Consider the following 26,368-nt stretch of genomic DNA (forward strand, 5'->3'; position numbering starts at 1 on the left):
TCTCCATTCAACAAGAATTTATGCACCATTTCAGCCTGATAAGAATTTAATTCTAGGTAATAAAGCTTTACAAATTGAATTCAAAGGGGAAAAAAAAGCAGCATTTCCCAATTATTTCCAGAGCCCCACAACTAGAGGCTTCAACTCAGGAAACACGGAAAGCTGCCACCACAAAAGCAGAGCTGACATACGACCCCTGAATACAGTGGCGCTAGCAGACAGCTATACTAAAATCAATACTAATTCTGCACGCTTCTGTTATGAAAATAAAGCTATGAAATTCCCCCATGCCCACCTGCCAAAGGGACGAAACTCAGACCAACTTTGTCGGAGAGGATTTTTAAAGTCTTTCTAAAGGCACGTAATGGATTCCAAGATTGAACGTGCACTGAATGTTCAGTGAACCAAATAATTTTAAATAGATTCCTCGAGGGAGTTTATTTTATATTTTTAAATCACTGAGACCTTGCAATGACAATCTGATTCAGAAGAAAAGAAAGGCCAGTGTTCGTGGGGGTAGGGTGCAGGGGGGAGTCGGTTCTTTCAGGGTTTTTTTTTTTTTGAAAGAGGAATAGTTGTGCCTACTATAATTTCTTGCTATGGATTTTAGAAATACCATAATCTCTACAAGCCTTAAACTCATAAAATTTCTTCTGAAAATACACACCGAGCAGTTTTAAACTTCTTCCTCGCAGAAGTACTACATCAGCAATTAGAGAAAGTTGGTCTGACAAAAACTTGCGAGAAATTACAGTCAGAACCAGGCAGCTCACCTCCTTCAGCTGCGGCTGCAGGAAGGCAGGAGACAGACCGGGTTCCCAAAACCACCAGGCCCAGAGTTGAAACCCAAACGCAGCACAAATTAGGTCAGTTTGGGGATTTCAGATTAGCTTCCTTCCCGCCCCTGCACAAACCGATGCCCACCTTACAGCCACCACGGCCCCTTTGCAGCAACAGCAGTGTCAGCACGAGATGCAGGCGCTCCTTCCAAGGGGAAATGTTTCCAACTGTGCCCGAAGTACGCAGGAAAACAAGACGAGGAGCCTCAACTGCTGCTGCCGTTAGAATGACTTCAGCAGGATTAGGCAGGGAGCTATGGGGGAAAAGCCTCAGACAATGAGGCCTTTCATGCATCAGAAACAAAACCTAACGTTAATCACACCAGCGATTCAGTTTCCTCTCCTAATTCCTAATCAGACATCAACAAATAAAGCGAAACACTTATTCTTATTTTAATGCCATGAAATAAACACGAGTGAATGGGAGCGCTCAGGCCATGCTGTACGAATTCCTTCGCCCCTCTGCCTCCCGATGAATGGGGAGCTGGTTGGGAAAGCAGCTCCTCCATGCAGCCCGGTCACCGAGGAGAACAGAACAGAAGATTTGGAAGACTGCTGCATTAACGAGCAGGAGAAACTTCAAAGCCAAGAGACGAACTCAGTTGAAACCCTCCTCCATACAAAAGAGACCTTGAACCACAGTCATTAGAAAAAACATCTGGCGCGCTGCTTTGATTTTCAACATTAGTCATTGGACAGAAACAAAACATCTTTTTTTTTGTTCCCAAAGCAGCAAATAATTGCAAATCCACTTCTACATATAACCTATCATTTATCACCTCATCAGCGACTGCTTGAGTCTGATGGAATTAAATACTCAAGTCAGGCAGTTTTTGTTAAAAGCAATAATTACATTGTTACTAGAATATACAATTAGGTAATAAAAAACAAAAACAAATCTGCCTAGCAATATTTTTTATGCACTCTCACAGAAATATTACCAGACTGGAAACAGGGAACATTATAATAATAAAAAAATCCACTTCCACCGAAGTATAGCTACTTCTAATTTAAAACTTCACCCACAGGCAAAAATACATAAATGATTAGCATTATAGTGTTTATTTTAATTACACTGTGCAACAAGAATCCAAGAGGCTGTTAACTCACTTCAGATACAAAGAAAGCCAATATCTGAGCGCTCATCCTCCCTTTATAACCTACACATTGTGCTGGCCCACCCCACCATCTGAACTCCCAAACACAATGTCTGCATTTCTCCTAACATCCAGAACTAACACACAAGAGAGGTATAGCTCCAAGAAAAAAAAAGAAAAAAAAGAAAAAACATGAGGTCAGCAAATTCCTCACCTGTTCTTTGCAGACAACGTTTAAGAGCATCAAAAATTCACTAGTCTTCCAAGCACTACTCTTCAAAGTTTAATAAGAAAAAATACATATCTTTAATTCAAACTTAACATTTACAAATACTTCCCAGCAACATGACTGCTATGCAATGTGTTCTTTAATGCTGCACAACCCATGGTGCCTACCCTGCACACCTGACGATACAAGCAAACAAAACACAGCTCACGGCTTCCAGTGTACAAAAGGCATTTTCCTCGCCACAGCCAAGCTGTTGAGCCCAGTAATTCTGTACAAGTCCTTTTACAATAAGCATTTGCCCATCTATCTAGATGGGTTTGGCCAATGAAGAAGCTTTTGATCGCTCTTCAGAAGAAAAGGCTTGAAGTTGAGTATCTTCTAAGATTGTATGACACCAGGGTGGGGGGATCACTGGAGGAGCCTGACAACTTGTTGCCACAACCCTTCCAAACTCCTCGTTATCATCATTAATTACGCTCCTTATTTCTTACACAGACATAAGCAGAAGATTGTCACCGAGTTATTACAGCAGCACACTTTATTATTATGTTGCTCACAAAGTAAAAGCTCCAGGTAAGAAACATAGCAAGAGCCGAGCACAATTATCAGCAGTAACAGCTTGCTCCCATAAAGCTGCTGAGTTTTATCACGGAGGCACACGTGTTACACTTCGGTGCATTCCTCCCGCACAGGTGAGAAGCGCTCCTTGCAGCCACGGCCTCCGCAGACCCAAAGAACCAGGGAAGTGAGCAGCAAACGAGGGAAACCAGGAGCAAAGCGTGCATTTAGCTGCCGGGAGGCGTGCATCTCCGTGCAAGGGATGGGAGGGACCTGCCTGCTCTATGCGGGGGCTGCGAGAACCCACCCGGATTTCCTCCAAAATCCAACTGGGGACAGCAAAAAGCTCACAGTGCACCAAGAGAAGAGCTGAGATACGTCTGCAGCACTGGTTTCCATGAGCTCTCCCTGCACTGACCTATTGGGCGAATAAATGGGATCCTGCACCTACAGACAGACTTCAGAAAATGAGGTTAATGAAGTGCTATTCTAAAACACGTTCCGTGAGCCAACAATCCAAATAAAAGACCTCAACAAGTACTCATATGAGAGTTTTACCAGCTCTGAAGATGTAGCTGGACCCAGGGAAAATTCAAACCACCAGGAGAGCAAAACTTTTCACAACAGACTTCAATCTTGCAAGTGTTTGTGCAGACAATACTTTCTTGCAAAAGTTTAGAATTTTACCTTAATGTCGAGAGGCAGAATTAAAGCAGTAACCCTGCAATCTGCTGAAATATTTGTCTCCCTGGGTGTCACTCTTCAGCTCTGTGTTTTATTAACAGAAGCTACCCTTGAGCAAGGCTGCAACGAGGAGAGGGAGTCGGCATCTAGATCATGCCTTCAAAAATGCATACTTCAACATCAGGTTAAATAAGATTTTACGAGGATGTTTTTCACCACACAATAATGCATAGATTAGAATGCATAAGACTGTAAAGGAATTTTGTCTGCGCACAAGAACAGTCAACAAAACCAATGAGAATATATATCATGAAATTATTTCCACACCTACTAGTTCATAGGCTTAAGAGGCTAATTTTCATTGTTTATTTCAATTGTTTTGTATTTCACTTAACTCTGACATAGAAAAATGTATTATTGGATTTCGCACGTATCTTCTAGTCAATTTGTATCATTTTGCAAATTCTGTATTACAAGTAGTTAAAACACAATGGAGAGTGCATTCATAAATTACAGGGTTTTTGTTAAGAAAAGGGAATTACTATCGATTCTGCAACAACTAAACCTTTGATCAAATTCGATGCAACAAATGCTACCAAGATATAAACAAACGTAACTACCTCATATCTGGAAAAATACCATGTCATAAAGACTACAACTTCATCTAAAAGAGGCCTTTTTTTTTTTTCCTTCCTCCCCATCTTGTGTCTTCAAGGCACATGACACCTCAAGGCCTTTTCCAGTGTCCAAAAGGACCAAGGGTCTTTCAGAACCACTTCCGTGCTTCTCCTTCAAGGTAAAAGATCAGAAGCACAACACCTGTGTGATAAGACAACTACATTATTTATATACATGCCATAAAATCCAGACACTAGACTAACCTTTCATACTTCTCATACCTAATTTACCTTCCCAATTAGTGAGCCCATGACAATAGATCTAGGCTGATGAGGACGACCTAACCTGTTGCTAGAACAACTACCAGAAGAGCTGTCAGACGATAATCACAATTCCAGCCCTACTCACAAAACCATCTAGGAAAGTAATGGCTTTTCCGAAACATTGCAAGACCTAAGTTTGTGAGGAAATTTAACTGAAGAATTGAGTACCATCTCATGAATAACTTCCTGCTCCTGCAGAGAGAGGAGTTATTACAAAGCTTAAGTGCCCGGCTGACTTCAGCAGTTGGGATGACACACGAAGAAAGAATCCATACACTGGAGGGATAAAAAAGCAACTACGCTACGTGGGTCCCATAAAATGGAACAGATGTTATCCTTTGCATACACACACGCGACTCAGTATCTAATGCTCCATTTGCAGGGGGAAAAAATAAGGAAAAGAGGCTGATTAACCCGAGAGATAATTCCTCTCCACAGTCAAATGCATGCATGCTTTGTTTAATTATAAGCAATGACAGGATTTCTAGTGCTGCTTTTGAGAAAGCGATACCACATGACCAGTCTTCGCGTTTTTTCTCTGTTCAATTTCATCTGACAACTCCTAACTATAAACTTCGTGTGCCAACCTAAATAATTCCTCTCTCTCTCAGTAAGGCTGCATGGAAGTACTTACCCACTTGCCAGCTGCAGCTGAAATTTTGTGCCAAGAAATAAACGTCTTTTGGGCAGGTTGTAAACTGGAAGCTTCTATTCCTGCTGAAGGGCAAGAGCGAGAGCAGGACGACCCCATCCTTTCCCAGATTAATGGCATTTCCATATTTCAGCCACAGAGCAGACTGCATTCAATAAAAGCATCCAGACAAAGCTACTCCCTCCTAGTGCTCAGCTGAGGTATTGGGAGATGCTTTATCAATTTTGCTCTCAGCCAGACTTTTTATGTATGTTGCTTCCACCCTCTGCTCCAGAGCTTCTCTCTGCATGTTTGACCTCTTGAAAAGTTCTCAGATAATGGACTCCTTGAAGGAGCATGACATTATTCACCATTTTTTTTCAGTAAGGCACAGATGTGCACACACACCGGGTGCACCCTAACAGCGAGTGCTCCAGCTTCCCTTCCCTAGCCTCCTTTCAGAGCCTAAGGGGACTTCAACCCTGCTACAGGAAGGAAAGGCACTCGCAGGCACTGCTGACCACAGCCCTTGTGAGCAATACACACTGAAGACCAAGGACACATCTTCCACCTCCCCCAGGGCTAATAAAGACAAACTGCAGAGAGAGCAGAAGGAATGTGCTCTGGGGCAGAATGGCTCATGGCTCTATCAGAAATTAAGAGGTTGTGAAGAGTTCAACGTCTTCCATCCAAGGCTGGAGCAGCCATGGGGTTCTCCAGCTTTGCAGGGCTGTTTTGCCCGGCACCCTGGGATGTACAGAACCACCAGCCAGGCACCACAGCACCAGCACCCACGCACTGGGCTTCCACGAGGGCACCCCCAACATTTGCTGCCTCCCTGTCCTCCTCCAGGCCCTCAGAAGCCTCCCAGCTGCAGGACTTGACTGCCTGACTACACACCCTGCATTTTGTAGGGCTCCCCAAAGCTCTAGTAATAGATCACAATCACAGAAACAAAGTCTCAGGCACGCGTTGCTCCAGCAGAAAGCAGTCTTTTCCTCCTTTCTCCACAATCCTTGGCCCCCTTCCCGTGCTGAACATCAACCTATTTCATTTTGGTAGTGACCTGAATTTTTGCCAAAACCCTGAAATGCCAGTTACAAGATCAACTAAGAGAAATACGTAAAGATGAACACCTACACCAGTAAAACCCAAATACGCTCTCCTACAGAAAACAAAAATAAAACAAATGTTAGTAAACGCACACAAGCAAACCATAAGGTATATTAAAAGACGTCTCAAGACACGCGTGGCACCATGAATTTGGTTTAATATACACAGTGTATGCATACAGCATGCCTCCACCATCTTCACAAGCACAGCCAAGTAGTGCTTGTTCCCTTTGCTCATTAAAGCTCTACAACTGGTGCCTCCTGTATGCCCACATGTACCATTTCATTAAGCTCACTTGACATTAGATGAAGAAAGAGTACAAGAAAATTGCATATTCCCTGCCTAAAGTAAACTTGTCATTTAAACCTTGCGTATAGATAGAATTTGATACAGCACTGGCGCAGTGAGTCATTCTTCAGTTTTAGAGTTTGTACGACAGTATTCTTACATATGTTTTGCAATACTTTCCAGTTAGCTACCACCCCGTGTAATTATAAGTTTTTACTGGAAAGGAAGCATACATTTTGGATTTGAGCACAGCGCTATCGTCTGTAGAAATGCAGCTCGCTTTTAAGACCAGATTTTGAGCAGAAGTAGCTGCATGTGAGGAGCCCTCACAAACTGTATTAAAGGTTAAAGTTAAGGCACTTCTTTTAAAGACGAGTAAGCAAGGATGGTGTGCATCGCAAATATTTTTCAACAAGCTCCTCCAAACAGTACACACAAGCCACTCACATGCCAGGCTTCTTCAAAAGCTGTTTCTTCACTACACAAGTTAAAACTGCATTCATTCAAGGCTCTATATAAATTAACCGATATCTATTACAAGTGCTTTACTTGAGAACGTGTTACTTTACACCTTCCTGTAGTGCAGTGAGATAATCCATGAAAAATCTTCCCCGCCGTGTTAGTTTCACCTTTTGTTTTTAGCTTGCGTAACAGACGAGTAATTTAAATCAACCCTGGCTTCTAAGAGGCACTGAAGAAAAAAAAAAAAAAGGTAGGTAGAACTGAAATGGAAAGGCTTGTCCCATTTAATACTACTAACAAGATCAGCTCCAACTCCTGCCTAGTGGCACTCAGCTCACTCTAACGTTTTACAGGGAAGTTTATGACTCTACAGGAGGCATCGGTCCCAACTTCCACGTGCGCACAGCTACACGTTTACTACTCTGTTAGACCTCTTCAGTTATTTTATCTTTGATTTTGTTTTCTTCTTTTAAGCTGGTTATTATTAATCCTTTCTGCTATCTAAATTCAAATCAAATGGATCCACTGAATTGTAGATCTCCCTCTGATCTGATGAAAAAAATGAAGAGCAGAAGTACCTCTGGACAATGAAAGGTAGCTGGTTAAGATTCAAGTATGTGCAGCAACAACTGCTTTTTTCCCCCTCCAAAATGCATATACTACAACCTACAAGAAACATTTTCTTCTTAAAAGTAATACTTAAATGGAGATCTATGGCTGAACGTTATCACAAGGATTGCACTTACTTGACAGTCTGCTATTAGCCAACTCCATTATCGCTATTTGCAGTTTTTAAATGTACAGATTCAGAAGTAACTGTACAAAGCCTCCATTACAAGTGGATTTATGGAAAGCCACAGCAATAATCATCCTCATTAAGCATATCTTCCCACAGCCCTGCATTATGTGGACACAAAGAGGAAAACATTTCTTCTCTGTTACCCACAAGCTTAGATCTTTCTCCTTATAATCACAAGCTTTGACTGTCTTCTCTGCTTTTGCCAATGACAGTTAGCTAATGTTCCCAAAAGCAGGACTTAGGCTGAAGAAAAATTAAAAATACCTGCATAGCTCTCAGCTCACAGCCAAATACAGACACAGTGTGGAAGGTTTCTACTTGGATTTTCTGGACACCGACATTTTCATTGCCAACATGTGTGACAATAAAACATTATCTATGGCTTCTACTATTTTGCTAACAGCCCCAACCAGTATTTGTTTCTCCAAGATACACTTACAGACACGCACATGCAAAGAAAAGGGCAGATGGCAATATTTGTAACTAAGCTGAATTATAAAAAATCTCTTGAGCTGAAGCAGCGCCTTAACTCTTTGGCCACAAACTGCTTTAACCCCTTCACGCCTGCAGTCACGCCGCATCCTATTTCAATGAGCAGGACACGTGCCGGTGACGTATGCGAAGAAACGTGCACGTTAAGATGGTGGGCTCACGGCACAACCTGAGAAGTTCGATATTTGCACACCACGTGTGCGTGTTCCCCCCCAGGCCCCAAACGGGCCGTTTCACCGTGCAGATTTTACTTCTTGCTCACGAAGGGCAGGCTGCTGGTCACGCACCTCGACGTGCGTCCTCAGCGCCACGGCAGAAATAATAAAGCCAGGACTAAAGTACACTTGCTCCCTCCATAAAACTCTTGTTGTGAGCTGAGCATTTCCTGCATTACTGTATGGAGAGCAGCCTGCTCTCCATAAAAAAAAAAAAAAAAAAAAGGAAAGGGAAAGCTGCTTCTGAAGCCACACGGGCAGCCGAGGAACAACCGTGCAGTAACCAGACAGAGATAAAGTCATTTGCATCCGAGGACCTTTGTAATCTCAAATTAAATTTGTCGTTTCTCTTAACATTTACTTTGAAAAATGAACAAAGGTGGTTATACAAGCAGGATGAGGAAACTGTATTTGCTCACCACCCCTGCTCAAGTTAGCCGCCTTCAGGGACCTCCAAACCAGCCATCGCTCGGCGTAACTTACAGCTGGCGCCCCGGCTACCCTTCGCCCTCCGCCTCGATCACTTTTTACAGCTCAATCCCGTGCTCGATGCGAGAACCTTGCCACCGGACCCCGACACGGCAACTCCACCCGGCGACACCCCCGGGGCCCCCCCCAGGGCCCCCAGCCCCGCGCCGCTCCCGCAGCTGCCCCGGTCAGTCTCCGGGGAGCAGCAGCAGCAGCAGCACATCCCTGCGGGTCGGAGCCCCGCGGTACCGGATCTTTGTCTGCGGGCACGGCAAGGCTCCCTCCCAGCGGCTGGACCCCGTGCCGGGCTGCCGAGGCTCCTCCAGGTGGGTGTGCAGCGGAGTTTCCCCGCACACACACACACACACACACACACACACACACACACGGCGCTGCCGCCGCCCGGCCCAACAGGTTGCGGGGCCCGGCTGCAGCCCCCGGGGGAGCGGAGGGGCCGCGGGGAGGGGGGGGCAGCACGGTAGCACTAGGGCTGGCCCCCCCCAGCCTCATTTTGGGGTCCGCACGGCGGAGCCCCCCCTGCCCGCCCCCCACCAGAGCCCCTTTGTTCTCGCCACCCGGCGGCCGCTCGCCCCCCCCCCACCCCCGGGGCCACGAGGAGCCCCCCCCGGTGCCCCCCGCTGCGGCGCCCTCCCTCCTCCGAGCGCAAAACGGCAACCGGGGAAACGCCGCCGAGCCCCCCCCGGCACCCCCCCTCCGCTCACGGCCCCGGGACACCCCCGGGGGGCTCCCACCGGGACACCGAGCCCCACGTCCCCGTCCCCCCCCCAGCCCCGGCAGGTGCCCCGCGGAACCGGGCTGCCCCCTCCGTACCCAGCGGGTGGGGAGAGAGGGGTTTGGGGGGGGGAGGGAGGGGTCCGGTACCGCCCGGTGCCCCCCCCCGGGGGCAGCCCCGCCGCTCGGGGGTGCCGGGGCGCGGGGCTCAACAGGCGGCGGAGTTTCGGGAGGGTTACACGGGGATGGGGGGGGGGGGCTGCAGGGGAAGGCGCCGCGGCCGAGCCACTTACCGGGGCTCCGGGGCTCCGCCGCCCGCATGCTGCCTCCCAGAAGCCGCCCGCTCCCCGCCGGCCCCGCTCCGCTCCCCGCTCCTCTCCCTGCTCCGCCGCCGAGCAGCGGGACCGCGCTCCGTGCGCGCCGCCGCCGCCAGCCCGCCCCCGCCGGGGCCGCGCACCGCGCACCGCGCCCGCCCCGCCGCCGCCGCGCCCGCCCCGCCGCCAGCCCCAGCCCCAGCCCCAGCCCCAGCCCCAGCCCCAGCCCCGCCACCGGCAGCCCCGGCAGCACCGCCACCTGCCGCCCGCCGCCTCACCTGGGCCGGGGCCCCGCTGCCGCGCTCGGCCCCGCGGCCAGGCGAGAGGCGCTGCTCCCGGCCGGCCCCGCTCCCCTCACGGCCTGCTCCGCGCCGCCGCCTCCTCCTCGTCCTCGTCCTCCTCCTCCTCCTCGTCCCCGCCCGCCCGCCGAGTCGGCCCCGCAGCCGGCGGGCACGGCACGGCACGGCCCGCCCCGGCCAGGTGTGGGCGGGGGCGGCGGGGCGGGGACGGGCACGGGGAGGGAGCGGCCGCGGCCCGGGGCTGGCGCCTCAGGAAGGAGCCGGGGGGGGGGGGGGGCCCGGGCCGGGCAGGGGGAACGAGGGGGGAACGAGGGGGGGGGTCCGGGGGCGGGCGGCGGTCGCTCGGGGCCGGCTCCGAGGGGAGCAGCGCAGCCCCGGGCGGCCGCCGCTGCCCTCTGTGGGCGGCGGGGAGCAGCAGCCCCCGGGCCCCTCCGTGCCCCCCGCTCCCCCCTTCCAGCCCCGCACCCCCGGCAGGTGAACGCCGGCCCGAGACCTGTTGCGATTTGGGTTCATTTCGGCCGCGTTTCGTTCAGCAGCCGGCACTTGGGAATTGTTTCAGCCCGCCCGCTCGCAGCGCGCTTCCCTCGGCCGCCCTCGTTGCCCGTGGCCCTTCATTTATTTATTTATTTTATTTTTTTTGATGCCCACCTCGCTCCCCCAGCCTGGTGGAGCTGAGGCGGGCGTCGTGCGGCCTGCTCGGAGGGCTGGAGGGCTGATCCGCAGGGTGTTTGGGTGCTCCGTGGCTCCTCGCCCAACCCTGCCTGGGTGCTGGGGTTGCATCAGAGCAGGCACTATCACCACAGCAGGCACTATCACCACAGCAGGCACTGTCACCACCCGGCTCGGCGTTTTCACCCCGCCGCTGCCGTTCTCCTCCGCACGCTGCACTTGGACGGCTCAGGCGTTTCCCACGGCATGTTAATTTTTTCCCTCTGTGGTCTCCAGGATTCCTTCCCATGCCTGGCAGCTGTGTTTCTCCGGGATGTTTCGCCCTTGTCCTCTCACCCAGAGTGGTGCCAGGAGCCCAGGAGCTGCTCGTGGAGTTAGCGCGGCTCCTCCTGCACCCTGGCGTTGTCCCCTTGTCCTCAGAGGAGCACAGGGCTTCAGGTTCCTGACCATGACACCACAAGCTCAGGGCAGCGTGCATCGCTCTGCTCTGCCCTAAACCCAGCACCCGCAGCCAGCCTTGCACCTCTGCCGCACGGCGAGCAGCCCTGACACAGAAAGCCTTTGGTTCTGAGGCACTTCCCTCCTTGCTCGGCATCCAAACGTTGCTGCAGAACGGCCCTTCTGTGCATGCCACCACGAGGCCGCGGAGCTTAGAGTAAGTGTTGCTGGCACGCCGCCATGCAGCACTGCCAAAGTGCCCATGGGTTCGGCTCTGTATTAAAATCTGGATGTGCTTCAGGATGCTTCAGAGCACAAGACCACGGGGAAGCTGGGAGATCCTCGCTGCCGAGCGGTTCACAGAGCTGCAAGTGGGAATCCAGACCCTCAGCTCCCACCGCAGCCCTGTTGGCGAGGGGGTCACGTCAGCCTAGCCCCTCTCTGTCTGAGGTGGAAGCAACAGGCTTTTGAAGTTTGCATGAAAAATAGAAGGTTTGGGGTTTAATGCTCCTTTGCTAATCTTGTCAGATGCCTAACAGCTTATGAGAGGAGACACTGAAAAGTTGATCCAATCTGTGGGATAGATATAGATACTTTTGGACAGGTTCCTAATGCAGGTTCCTAAGCACATTTACAAATCTAGATTCATGTGACTGACACAGAGCTGCCTCATAAACTTTTGGTGCCCTGGAGCTTCTAGCCAAGACTTGCAAGTAAATGATTGTCCCATGGGTGTAAGCTATTAATCATCAGCATCATGAAACGGAGTTTTCACATACGGCTACCACCCAAAAATCTTTATTATTCCTTTGCACACTTCACGCCCCTATGACGTAAAAACTTGGAAGACGATTAATAATGTAAGCCCAGGAGGCACTAGTACCTAGTGATCCACCGAGCACAGGACTGCCAGTCAGTCACCCCTTTACCTGTTCAAGGATTTGTAGTGGCAAGGCGCCGTAGCTGAAAGCAAAGGCACCTACCTAAGCAGTTTGCTTGCTACAGGATACGTTGGCATGTTGCCACCAGAGCTGATGGGGGTGTACAGAGTACAGTGTCCACCAGCCTATGGGTAGCACCCCGTTGTTTCACGTCTTGTGACTGCAGCCAACCCAGCCATTCCAGCAGCAAGCTGTTCAGAAGGCAAAGTCCCGGTGTGCATTCGCAGTACCTGGCTTGGAGGTCACTGCTCATGGCTAAGCTCTCAGCAGCTATTCCTTCCCTTTGATCAGATCTTCAGAGCAAACGCACACACCCATATTCTTGTCATGCGTGCCACTTGATAACAGGCTGGTGTGTAGATACTGTGGGATGGCTTTTGCTCACCTTTAACATAATAAATTAGTATAAAATCAAAAGACCAGGATTCTGAATTTTTTAAGACTTGTCAGAACAACTTCCCTTCTAATTTCAGGTGTTGCTAAACTCGCTAAATATTTTGGATGGAACCTATATGCTGCAGAGCCTGGAGGAAGCTCATCCTTTCTCCAACTATTTTTTCTTAGAGGGACAATTCTGGCTGATGACTTTTTCTCACCTGATTTTATAGTAATTGTCAATTGTATTGTCAGGTCTTCTGGTCTGTTTCACAAGTGCCTGCTGCAATGCTCAACTTTGCGCTAGTGTAAGATAATACATCTCCATCTGTAGATCGGCTTGACAGCACAGCTTGAGGACCATATGGCCTTGACTCTGACTGCCCACCATTTTTTCAATATTACCCCCAAGACTCTTTCATTTCCTTTCTAAGACAGGGTTATTAGAATTCTCTGTTTTGCTCCAAATAAAAAAATATCTGTCTTGCCCATTTCCGTTTTCCTCTGATTGAAGGAGCTGCTGCCTAAGAGGGGCACACTGATGCTTTTTCTTCTGCAGCACTAGGTGTCTGGCCTGTGAAGCCTTTCAGCTGAGGATAACGACTTACCCTTAATTTTGCTTTGCTACAGATTGCACTTGGTTGAAGAAATAAAAGACTAATAAAAGTGCAGCCACAATGCCAAAGTGGTGGTTATTTCTGCTTCCTGGCTCAGCCAGCAGCCCGCGGGACTGGTCGAGCCCTGTGAGTTTTCTGCTCCTCAGTTACCTTTCTGTAAAGTCGGTGCAATTGCTTTTTCCTTCCTTCAGCGTTTGTCCCAGCTGTCTGCAGGGACCTGGGCAGGATGTGTGTGCTCTCTTACCGTGGCGTTGTGTAGTGCTTAGCCCAGTGAAGCTCCCTTCTTGATGGATGCCTTAGAGATCCTGCCAAGACATAGCATAAGTAATAACTCCTGTACTTCATTTACCTCCTCCTTATCATAACAAACTAGAAAGGTAAGTTTATTGAAAAAGAAGGAAGAAAAGCACATAGCCTGACAGCTGGTTCCTGGCAAAAATTCTGCTCCTGACCAAATAAAGCATGGTAGAGGAAGGCCCTGGGAGTGCTGGCCACCAAGGGAGGAATTGAGGTGACCTCCTGCTTCTGCTGAGAGCCAAAGCCTGGGAGTGCAAATGGCAACCGGCTTACGGGAAACACTTCCCAAAAGCAGGACACTGATTTGTTCAGAAAAGCAGACTTATAGATGAGTAATTCTTTGCAGCATGATCTCCATGTGTCCATGCCCCAGCGATACCAGTTCAGTCTTTCTCTAACCCTAAATAAATGGTAATGGAAAGAGCAGCTTAAGTCACTAAAATACATCATGTGCTTGTAAGTTAAAGAGAATGGCATAGGACTTTTGGTTAAGCTCACCGCTGGAGTGGTCTCTGCTCCTCTCTATTTCCTGACAGTTTGTCATGCGTTTCTTTCCATTCTTGTCAGGTCTGTGAGAACATGTTTTTGTGGCCATGGCTGCAACAGCCTCTGTGCTCAGCCTGTCCAAGGGCTGCTCTGGTGGCCCTCAGCACTGACCCCTCACCAGGCTGCAGGCCACAGGCACTGCAGAACGCAGCCTGAACAAGAAGTGTCCAAGCACTGATCGCACAAGTATCGGAGCATTTCCCAAGCTGATATATTTATCCTCACAGGATTGCCGTGAGGTAGGAAATTGCCACTGTCCCCCTTTTAAAGATGAAAACCAGATGCAGGCAGAAGCTAATTGACTTAGCTAATGTCACACCAGAGCCTGTGGCAGAGCAGAGAAATGAGATCAGCATCCTGCCCTAGTGCCATGTGCCAGAGGACAGTTCGTCTCCAACATTTTTTTAAGATCCCGGTCAGTGCCCAGGGAAAATTACAGGTCCATGCAAATTCAAAGCAGAAGCTTTCAGGTCATGGCAATGTGGGAGGGAAAATCCAAGCAGAAGCTTTCAGATCACAGCAGCCCGGGAAGGAAGGGGCTGGTTCTCACTCAGCTCCAAGTCGTTCAGCAGCAGCAATAGCACCAGGCCCAGACCTGCAAAGTGACCGGGCTTTGGGGACTGCTGTGAGGAGGAAGCATATTTTCCTTTTTTTTCCCTGAGCAATGTCGGGGTGATTCATGACATTTTATCAAAACTCTTGCTTAGTTTCAGCCTTGTCAGGAAATCCTCATTTTCACACTAGTAAAAGCACTAAATGCAAAAGAACTAAATTTCAGCCCAAGTCTTTTTTATTATTATTATTAATTTTTAGTCCATTTACTCTTTTATATTTAGTTTTCAGAACATGCTGATTTGTCTTCAGAACAAAGCATTTTAAAAGGAGTCATGAGGCAATTAACAAAATAGTAGAAACTATGTTCAGAGACCTTAAAAACACTTCTGTTTTAAAATTTGGGGTTTTAAACATGAGATGTGGAATGCCGCTAATACAGCTCCTGTGTACAAGAGTGGGTTTTGATTAAATGTTTGTCCTTATAAGCATTTAGACAGGAAAGGGAGTGGCATTGCCTTATCCTTGCGGCAAATTTATAGACCTTGTTAGCGAAGTTAAACTTTTGTGCTGACTAAGCTTTTCCACACCCTCTTTCTGCAATAAAAATCCACCTCAAATTTTCAGCTCACAACCACGGAGCAGATAAGTAATACAGAATGCTTCATATTAAAGCAAGGGAAGGATCCCAAAATACTCTTCTGCACCAAAAAAAAACGATTCTGCCCAAATGTCTGCTTACTCAGGCAGAGCACTCCGCCTCTTACCAGCTTTTAATATTTTATCGGATTGCGAAGCTAGAGCTTTCCTTCAGATGTATCATCAACTTCAGGTCTGATTGCAAGATGGATTCTGCCCTGGGTTGTGGGTGCAGCAGCACCCTGTGACAGCAGCCACATAAGAGAGAGGCAATCGGAAGACCGGAGCCTGTGAGTGTAGCTGAGGAAAGGATCACCCTGACCGCAGCTCTGTTGCAATAGGGAACAGAGGTAAACAGGAAAAAATACATTGGGTTCACTTTTATATCACAAAAGGAGCTGGTGTGATTGCTGTGATTACTTTTCTTTTTAATTTAGAAGCCCAGGTCTGTAGTTTTTGAGGTACTGCATATGGGGGGTCCTATTTTCCTACCACAGACTGTGAGAGCTGGGACCCTGAAATGGCAATGGAAATCAAGTATTGTTCCAGTCAGCTAACCTCGGACTTTGGGATGCAGATGGGCAGGCTGGATTTGAGAGGTGGCAGGAACCCCCCAGGCACAGCACAGTTACTGTGGCTCCACTCTACCTCTGAGGTCTACAAAGAAATCGAGCAGAAGAATTTGGGCACTGCAGTCTTCCACAGTAAAGACACAGAGGAGGGATTCTGGGGGCTGCCCAACAACGTATGTGCAAGCTGGGATTTCCTGAGTTAAGTATTTTAGGCGCCAGAGTTGGCCAGTGCTACAGGCAGCCGTGAACTTGGCAGAAGTCAAATTTCACAGCTGCACTGTACCTGCTCTTCTTACAGCCAGCAGTGCATTTTCTCCATGTAAAGCTCAGCACCCCAGCTCTGTGCAAAGCCCCAGTTTTAGCACCAAGCACACGAACAGCGTGGGGATGCCACGGCTGCTGTGGCAGTGCACAGCGTGGCGGGGCTGTGACGAACACCCGAAAATCCGTGATGGTGGGGATGCACGCGGGGCAGCCTTCCTCCTCCCCTCTGCATGACGAATCGTCGCAGCACTCACAGGGCAGGGCTCGGCCTGGGAACAGGCCAGCACAAGGGATATACCACACTTAATCTCATAAGCTTCAACAGGAGGTAAACGCTTCCCAGAATTTTGCTACTCTAACACAAAACATGCATATATTACAAAAGTAAACTGAAGCTATCCCCTAATGATTTTGTTTTCCTTTAATTCATTCCTTCTGCCACCCGTTGGAAAAAAAAAAAAAAAAAAAAAAAAAAAAAAAGCAGCCAGCAGGAACCAGCTGTTTTGACAGGTCATTTAAAACCACTTTTGTAAAAATAGAGTTGTATTTTATGGCTTAATATTTTAGAGGCTGGTGACTGGTTAAACTTCTTTCAGCACCAGCACCTCTTGCTTTGGGCTCCAGCCTTCAAATAAGTCACTGGTTGTCATGATTTACTGTGTATACAATGGGACAAGTGCAAGATTTTGACAAGAAAAGATATTTGGGTGTTATTTGAGGAGACATGGGGAAAGTCACTTAGCTCGGTGTTTATATAGAATGGCTTTCTTGTTTCAGAGGTCACCTCTGTTAGAATAACAGGTGCAGTCTTCTGAGCACTTCAGACATCAGCTGCAAGGGCTGTTTTGTGCATCAGGGCAGTTATAGCTTTCCCTATCAGAAATAGTCCGAATTTCAAGGAATAAAATTTGTTTAAATTTAACTAACCTTTCCAGCACGGTTCCAACAGAAAGATGCAGCCCATTAGCATAACAATTACTTTTGTGGTGATAATGCTAATGTTTTTATCTAAACACTGTTCCCAATTATTATGTTCTGAGCAATGGATGTGGAAACCTGTTCCTGGAAAGTGCGTCCCGACTTTGAAGACAACCGTCTACAGGTTTAAGTCAGAGTAATAAAGTGGGTGAGGAGCAGGCAATAAACACAGTACAGACTTTGTTCAAATTTGGGGATAAAGAGTTCCTGCAGAGCTGTTCAAAGTGGGGAGAGTTGGCTCTGGCAGCCACTCCGTGAATATTACAGAGCAGTTTTGTTTTCAAAAGCACCTTCAGCTGGCATTTCTCCGAAACTGAAGGGCTGGGTGTGCTCAGCAAACGTGACCAGCTGCTGCACCTTCCTGGCTGTGCCCCAACAGGGCTCGGAGCTGGGCCACCCCTGGGGACCCACCACCCTCAGCAGCCCCACATGCTCCTTGCTCAGACCGCCTCGGAGCCAAACTTCCAAACACGGGCACTGAGCTCATCCACGCCTCTATTTCTCTGCCCTGCATTTTCCCATCTGCAAGTCTTTTTAACAACTTAAGCCCAGCACTTGCCAGATCTGCCCTGTGCAGGTTCCTGGCCTGGGCTCCCCACTATGGTATCTGAGCACCTCTCAGTCATGCATGAAGTGATGTGACGGATGCCTGGCTCCGTGATTTGTTCTCCTTCTCCATTCTCTCTCAAGAAGGAGAGTTGGCCCTGCTGTGCTGCGGCTTTGTTGTGTTTTGGTGATGTTTCAGTTTGTGAGACTTGGCTGTGGCTGAGAGGCTGGGGGTGTCACCCACAATCTTCATTCTTTTATCCCCTAAGTGTGCTCTGTTGACATGTTGAAGACTTTCACAATTTTTATGTTATCTGTGCACCGCATTCCTCTGATACCAAGGATATTTGGTGTTGTCATGTATAATGACTAAAGCCATCCAGCAGTATTCCTTCTTCAGCTTTTGGGTGCAAGTCAGTCCTTAACTCTTAGTGGTCAGGCTGGGAGCAGCACAGCCTGCAGGGCTCTTGCCAGTTTGTACACCTTCCTCTGCATCATACACCGCTGGCCAGGGCTAGCTGCAGGGTGTGGGGCTGCATGGCAGCCTGCTCTGGCCCACTTCAAGCAGTTCTGTGCTCCTCCCTCCCCAAAATCTTAATTGATGCTATTCAAGGTACTCCCCAAGATTCACAAAACCAGAACAACTATAGGCCTGGGTATCTTTTTTTACTTTTCTTCCGTGGAATATTAGCAGGAAGCTAGCTGCTTGGAGAGTTGGCTTTTTTTGTTTGTTTGTTTTCTCTCTCTCTCATTTCTACTTTGTAATTTTAATTACAGTGAGAACTCCACTTTAGAAAAAACACTGAAGGAAAACAGCGTGGTCATCAGATTCACATTTGGTTTCACTGGTGACTCTCCCCATCCTCCCGCCAGTTCTGAGCTGAACACAAAAGGAACAGCTTTCCAGGAAGAGAGGTGTAATAAAACAGGTGATTTTCAAAAAGCAAGCAAAGAACCCTAAATTCTTAATCAGTTCATCTTGGCATTCAGAAAACAAAACCTCTGCTCAAAATCTCATAAAATACAAAGTGATCTTTAATACAGTTGTACAAGTAAGTTCCCTCGGGCATTCCTGTGGCTCTCCATACATCCCATGCTGTCTTAGGGGCTGGCTTAGAGCAATGTGAACAGATGAAAGCAGTGCTGCGAAGAAGGGCAGACCAGCAAGCTTCAGCTGCTCTGGTTTGCTGTGAATGTGGGGCAAGACCCTTCTCTTCCGCAGCTTCCTCCCACCCTCGCAGCCTTCCCCAGGACCTGGGGCCTGCAGCTCCCACTGAGACAAGCCTGATGAAGGGGGTGTCCATCCAAAGAGAGGCACATGTGGTATTTTAAGGCCTGAGCTTTGCATACAGCTGAATCCAGAAAAAGTGGGTAACCACCAAATCCACCAAAAGAAACAGACACGTCATCTTATTCTTACCTGATATTTATTATCCGTTGCACTGACAGAAGGGGCTGCACTGTAAACCAAAAACCAAACCATGGGACAGTTCTGGATTAAAACTAATCTGAAAAAAAAAAAAAAAAAAAAAAGGCAAGGTTTAACCACAAAGAGTTTTCCCTTGTGCACACCTTGCACATGCTTGCAGCAGCAAGAAGCCTAGCTTAAATGGAGTTGCTTTGTGCCTAGTTCAAATTTAAAAGGCTTCCACAGGTTAAAATGTGTGTCAGTACTTCCAGCTGTATGACCAAATGCAATGCTCGCCCTGGTTGCTGTGTTCTGCTCTGGCCATGTAACACAGCTGTAAATTCACGCAGCTGTTTGCATTACCAGTGGGGCACAACGCAGCCGGTACCGGGGTTAGCTGGGGATATACTTGATCTTTCTATCCATTGCATCAGAGAGACAAAAGCAGAGAGAACCTCTGTGCCAGAGAGCGATTCCTCTCCCTCCTCCATTCTCCCTGTCCCTGAGCAGGGAGAGGGACTCCTACAGTGCCTGGGAGCAGCCAGGCTGGAGTAAGGTCCCACACCAAGGGACATGAGCTGAACATGGACAAAGGAAGAGCAGAAGCTCATGGGAAGCACAAACCTTACTGCAGGTGACTGCACAGCACCTCCAGCCTGCTGCTTGTAGCATCCCCACATCCCACCGCCCTCCCTAGCCACCAGCTCCAGCATGGCACGTCCCCAAACCTGGCTGTCCCCTCCCAGCCATCCCAGTCCCACCTGCCAGCTTGCTCAGTGGGCTGCAGCTTCAGGTACATTTACCACATCCCTTTGGAGCCCGTTTCAGTGATTTAATTCTATTGTTAAAAATGTGTGTCTTAATTTCTAGTCTGCATTTGTCCAGTTTCATCTTTATTAGCTTTTATTATGCTGCCCTAATCTGCTAGAGAGCCCTTTAATATTGAAAGGCTAGAGACTGCCAGAATCCTCGCAAGAGCTGGGTTCTTGTTTCAGGAAGCTGCAGCATATGCTCTTTGCAGGAAAGCTTTCTGTTTCTTTCAGTGTTCCTTCTATAAGCATCCAAACACAAGTTTCTATCCAAACACCATTTTTCTCAGAGGGGCAGAGCTGTGCTGCTGAAACTCAGGCATCTGCCTGGGACTCTCTGCAGGTGCAGGGGCTTCAGCAGACATTTGCGTATTGTCCAAGCGAGGCACGCAGGCATAGAAGCCAAAAACTTGGCTCTGAAGCCAGGCTGCAGATGTGCAGGCTGGGGGGAGATGTCTAGGAGCAGTGCTCAGGCTGTCTGCAGGAGCTCAGAGCAGGCCACAGGGAATATGAGCAGTGTCATGACTTGTCCCAGACTCTCGCTGTCCTCCCTGCATGTCCCCTTGAGGAAAGGCTTGCCACCAAGAGGGGCTAGAGGTCCCTCAACGTCCCCTCGGGGTGCCTCCTCGTTCCGCATGTCCCTCACATCTTGTTAGCGCTTCCCCTGGAGCATGACCCGGCATTCCATGAGACTGTACGAAAATGCTCTGAGAGTTTGCTTGGCGTCGGCTGGAAGAGTGCATCAGTCTTTCCAATGGCATTTAGCGCTGCCATTCTGACTCTATAGATGAAGCTCTGTCATGCTGCCATCAAAACCTTCACCTTACAGCCTTCACCACGAGGCTGCACTGGGCTGCGACAGCCCAGCCAGGAAGGAAGTAATCCTTTCAGAACGTGAAGATACATCACCCCTCTGAAAATAATTTGTATGTAGGAAAAACACGCATTAGTGGGATTTGTTGTTTGTATAACCCAGGAACGGTTTTAATTAAACAATAAATCTAAGAAGCAATTAGGCAAAAAGGGGTTGAGGCAGAACTGGTATTTTGAGAGAAAGCTGAGATATTGCAGTTTAAAAATCAGCCAGTCTGCGTGTTCAGCAAGTATCTGCTACAGCACCTGTGGAAACGCCACAGTGTGGTGTTGCATAAATAGATGCCTATCAGGCGAGGAGCTCCATGGGTAGATATGTAATTATACAACTTAAAAAAAAGCATAATATTTATACTGCAGCCGGGATTGGCTTCAATCATGTGCATAATACATTTATTTGAAAACATCCTAATTATGTGTTTACCTGACAGAAGGAGCCATTACAATCACCCTGGCACATAAACCCATTTTATAAATCTGCCTGCTTTTGCCTTTACCCAAGAGACCTACACCAACTGCACATTTATGATTATTTATATAAATCTGCGAAATATATAAATAATAGTATTCTTAAAATACATCATCAAAGCACTCTGGACTTCTTTTTCTCTTCATTCTAGATCATTGCAAAATGTTTTATTCTCGGAGATTTTCAGAGCAGGGACATTGCGTTTTATGCGCGTGGGGAAAGAAAACACATTCTTAACACTCTGGCAATAATAACAAACTCCCTGAAAGATTTAAATTAGTTAGTTCCCTGAATTAAATGTCCCATCTGCTGCTTCTCCTTCCCCAGGCCTCTTCTTGCATGCCCACCAGTGTGCATGCACTGGGTTTGCTGGTTTTTGGGGATGCTGCCCAATTCCAGCGGACTGCCCAGGGGCAGCTGGCGGCTGTGGGAGCCGGAGGCAGGCCGGGGCTGGGTGCACGTTCACTTTAAACCCGGGGCACTGAAGCGTTTGAGAGAAAGAAAAACAAGTGTTAAGAATTCTAGCAACTTTGCAAACAATCTTAAGGGGAAGCGAAGTGGATCTGGGGCTTGGCGACCTTGGCAATGGCTTTCTGAATAGTGCTCGCAAAGCTAAAGTAAATTCTGACTTCAGGCTGGCTTCATCTTGTACTCACAGGGCTCACTCTGTCTCTCCCCACCCTCTCTCTCTCTTTTTTCTGTCTTTAGAGAGAATACTTCGCTTATACTAAAGAATGGCCTGGCAGCCTCAGCTGAACATCACTTCTCCCTCATTAGAGAGGAAATATTACTTGTAAATATTTTCAAACATGATGTTTTGTTGACTCCTCTTCTGTAACTCATCCTAATCATTAGCTTACATTTTAGACATTTGTAACTAAAATGCAATCATTTACATTTACTCTTCCTGTAGTGAAATATCTTATTTTAAAATTAAAAAAAAAAAAAAAAAAAGTGGGGGAGCCATGGCTCTCCTTTCTGGTTGCATGTCCTGCCAGCCTGATTACACAATCTGTTACAATTACGCCGAGCTCTGCAGACCTTCAGGGAGCCATGTTATACAGTAGAATGACTGCTAATTGCTATGGGTAAAACCTTGAGCCCATCGAAGTCAATAGCAAAATTTCTACTAATTTCATAGACAAAATTTCTAAGACTATCTTCAGAATGATAAGCATCAATATTATTTAATGTACTAACTTGACTGAGAGGAAAACCAAATCTATCATCAATATTATATAGAGGCTAATAAACTCCATTTCTTGAATACTCAAGTTACCTGAAAATTTAAAATCTTTAGGCCATCAGTATTAAAAATACAGAACGCCTTAATTTGAACTGACTGAGCTATTTCCTTCTAACACAATTTGTTATGCCTCTGCAAAATTTTATGACGGAAAGCTGCATGACATGTCTGTGGGGTTTTTATGCCAAGGCAAAATGCAAAATGGCAGGATAGATCTGCTGAGAGGCTTAAAAATGTCATCCGGGCTAAGATTTGAGATCCGGAAGAATTTGTGTAAGGAAATTGCGAGCAACTGAAAGAGGGCGAATGAGATGTAAGACGCATTCCAGCCATGGCATGATGGATGGCTCCACATGTTGAGGACACTGGGTACCGTGGCTGCTGGGCTCCCACTTCCTCAAGGAGCTGTGGCCCATCTCCACGTCCTCCAGCATCTCCCAGCTCTGCATTTGCCTTTCTGACTGCTGCAGACTTCCTCGTGTTTCTAGTTTAGAGCACAGCCTTTGAGGTGTCCAGCCTCCTGCTTGGCTCCATTTCTGATCCCTTTCACAGCCATGCCCATCTGCCTCGACCCTGTTGTTTATCTCCCATAGGGACAACACTTGGATGCCTATCTATGTCTAAATTCGCCCTTCCCCGAATCCATTTCCAGAACTGACTGATGAATTTACTAAACTAGATACACATTTTTTTAATATGATAGGGAGAATTTCAGAGAGGAATTGGAAATCAGACCCACGGTCTGAAGTGGGAGAAAGCTCTCACCAGCACTGACTCATTTGCATATTTTTCTCAATTTCATATTTATTTCAAATTATCATTTCAGCTTGGGTTGAGCAGTATTTTTCAATGCTGGAAGATAACCGCAAGCCAAACAAATTTAAGAATCAGTACAGAAGAACCCAAAATCCTGACTAATCTTCATCATTTTTTAAAAGGAGAATCAGTCAGGATGAGACTAGAAAGCCATGCCTAACATAATTAATTTTTAAAACCTTTTTTTTGTAAGTGTATTTGGAATGAAAACAATCCTAGCGGTAATATTGCTCTATTACTAGAAATGAGGAAATTGTGAAAGCATAATTTTTTATAAATCATCATCCTCCGTCTTCAGAGAAAAAGATAGATGACATTGTCGTGTTAAATGATGGTGAGACATAATTAACTCTCGTTGATCATGGAAGGCATTGCATAGCACCATTTTAAAATCTGTAGCTTAGATAGTTTGCATCCGAGAATTTTGTAGGAGCCAGCCAGGAAATTATCCAGATGATTGCTGTTGATTTTCAAGAAGTTTGGGAACTAAGCAAAGTTCAGGGATCTGTTACAAAACTGACACTGTTTGAGTATTTAAGAAGATACACAATGGTAGTTGTCCATATCCTGACAACTAGCCACAGCAAAAGAATCAAGTCAATAAAGTAGCATTTTAGTAAAGAATTAAAACTGGAAAATAGAACTCATCCTGTCTGAGTTTATGGAAAATTCCAAGCTAATTTGATGTAATTTCTGAATAGCCAACAAGTTCAATTAAAAAACCAATAGTTTATTAATACCATCTAGAGCAAGGCTTCTAATTGACTAATGCCAAACATTCTCCTTAACAAATTAGAAACATACATATAAACATGCTAAAGATTAAGCGAATTGGATGGTGGTTCCTTGACAGTTTTGACAGAGGTTTGGCAGTGTAATGGTAAACGAGGATTACTCACACGAGATGTGACTAGAGAGCCTAAGGGATCAGTTCCTGGCCACGCACAGTTGAAAAGTTTTAACAGTGATGAAGAAGAAAGTATAAATTGTTAATCGTTACGTCTCTAGATGACACAAAAATTGTGGAAATACTGGAACACAGAAAGCCCTGATAGAGGAAAGAAGACAGCCTGCACCAAAGGCTTGTGTTGGCAAAGTGCCTTCTTCACAGTATGCCCTAAAATAGCATTTGCATTCTCTATCAAAGGCTAAGAATATACTAGAAACCATAAGCTTACACTTAATACTTTTTATAATATGTATGTAGAATGTTATACAGCTTATAGAAATCTAAGAACGTGTGTTCAGTCACTCGGGCCAGGGAGGCATTAGCAGGAGCTGCAACACAATGGCACTTCTCAGCTTCCAAAAGAAAATTTGCAGCCACAAGATTGTGCTTCATAGCCACAAATGTGCCTATCCTTCATGAATTTGTCTAATCCCATTCTAAGCCCGTTTATGCTCTGCAGTATTTTGTGGCACAATTTTTAAAGTATATTTATGTATATTATATATATTGTGCAGAAAAGTATTTCCTGTTGTTGGTTTTACACCTGTGACCCATTTCAGCTGGGAGCTTGCCAGTTCCTGTGCAGTATGAAATAGTGTATAGTTTATCTTTGATTACTTTCCTTATATCATTTCTGATTTTACAGGCTTCTACTGTATCTCCTCAGCGCTGTCTTTAACGGAGTACATAATCCTAATCTTCCCTTGCACGGCTGTTCCATGAGTTGTTGCCCTCACAGACCCGAAGAAGGTTATGGAGGATTGTGCTAAAATCAGAGAACAACAGCAGGTGCCTTCCTGGCCTCTTTTCCCTGCTGCCATCAGTCACAACCCAGGGTTTTTCTAAGCCAGAAAAGGTAAGTTTGTTTTCAGTTTGTGATAGAATTTTATTTGATTAATCTGCTCAGTCACTTCTTGAACCCTGTCATCTTTCAGGGTGCTCAGCATCCTCTGGAAGCATGTTCCTCAGCTCGTCTGCTTCTCCTCTAAAGGAGTATCTCCTTCACTTGGTGTTGAACTTCCATCTGGTTACTTTTCTCATGGCCCCAGCTTCTTTTATTGCAAGAGGCAACAGGCAGTAAATCCCAATTCGTCTTTTCAAGACTACTCAGGATTTTATAAACCTCCAGCACAGCTGTGTCAGTCCAGGTTAGGCGTCCTAAGCCTTTCAGTTGTTGCTGTATTCGTGAACACTTGTGCTCCTTGGTGCTCTGCTCCGCTCTCTTCTAGTTCTTCTTTCTGCTTTTCCAGACAGAAGACCAGAACTGCACCCAGCACACGTGGCACATGGGTTTTATGGTGACCTCATGCTGTTTTCTGTTTTGGTCTGTATTCCTCCCACAACCATTCTCCTTGCTTTTCTGATCTCTGCTGAACACGGGCGTGACATTTCCAGACGCTTCTCTGTGATAACCTTGAGATCTTTTCTCTGTGTGGTAACAGTCAACTCAGAGCCCAACATGTGTTTGAAATTAGATTTGTGTATTCCCATTACATCCCTTTGCAGATATCTACATTGATTTTAATGACATTTTATTGTCCAGTCATTCTGAATTGTAAGATCCTTCTAATCTCTTCACAGTGAGTTCTTGTCCTTTAGCCTTGAATAATACTATCAACAAATTTTGTCACTTTGCCATTCGCCCTCTTTCTTCTCCAGATTTCTGGTGACTACACTGATAGTTCCAGCTTTCATACCTCTTCCAATACATTGACATGATCTTTAAGTAAGGAGGGAAGGCAAATGAAGAAGAGGGAAGGAACTAGTACAGCCTGCAGTATTCAAGACATGGCTGAGGGTGGATTAAGAGGGCAAAGTTTCTCAATAATTCTCATTACTAGATTCACTTCATAGACCAACGCTGAGTGGTTTCCAGGGAATCTTCTGCAGTGAGTCCACAACCCCTTTCCTGGTGGTAGCAGCTCTCTAAGAGTCCATGATTTTATGTGTAGAGCTCAGGTTATTTTCCCCCCTGCGTATTATCTTGCAGCTACAAACACTGAATTTCATTTGCCATTTAAAGATTCACTCGCTTGGTATTATGCGATCACCCTCCTCTCTTTGCAATCAGCTGTAGTTGTGTTTAGCTTCATTTCAGTCACTTGAATGATTTCATATCATCTTCAGACTGTGTCATCTCACTACTCACCCTCTGCTTCCAGATTTTTGTAAAGATGTCTTGAGAAACCTGTGCACCCGCGAT

General features: G+C 46.8%; 1 protein-coding gene and 2 long non-coding RNA genes across 18 annotated transcripts in view; 2 read left to right on the plus strand and 1 right to left on the minus strand.

Moving 5' to 3' along the window:
* Positions 1 to 10,275, minus strand: part of PTPRF (protein tyrosine phosphatase receptor type F) — a 364,796-nt gene extending 354,521 nt beyond the window's left edge. For 14 of the 16 annotated variants that reach the window (XM_068691017.1, XM_068691031.1, XM_068691025.1 and 11 more), the window contains exon 1: positions 9,842 to 9,996. The gene's annotated coding sequence lies outside the window, so the exon portion shown is untranslated. Of the gene's footprint in view, positions 1 to 9,841; positions 9,997 to 10,140 lie in introns of those variants that run through there. The other 2 variants (XM_068691018.1, XM_068691015.1) reach the window with 2 other exon arrangements.
* Positions 9,023 to 25,015, plus strand: LOC137860609 (uncharacterized). The gene is made up of 3 exons (XR_011099086.1): positions 9,023 to 9,142; positions 18,373 to 18,524; positions 24,812 to 25,015. It is a non-coding gene; the product is annotated as an uncharacterized lncRNA (long non-coding RNA).
* Positions 10,218 to 12,514, plus strand: LOC137860607 (uncharacterized). Its single transcript, XR_011099083.1, has 2 exons — positions 10,218 to 10,342; positions 11,107 to 12,514. It is a non-coding gene; the product is annotated as an uncharacterized lncRNA (long non-coding RNA).
* Positions 25,016 to 26,368: the final 1,353 nt, after the last annotated feature.

The sequence above is a fragment of the Anas acuta genome, chromosome 8 (genome assembly GCF_963932015.1).
Source record: "Anas acuta chromosome 8, bAnaAcu1.1, whole genome shotgun sequence".
In the NCBI taxonomy this organism is placed as follows: domain Eukaryota; kingdom Metazoa; phylum Chordata; class Aves; order Anseriformes; family Anatidae; genus Anas; species Anas acuta.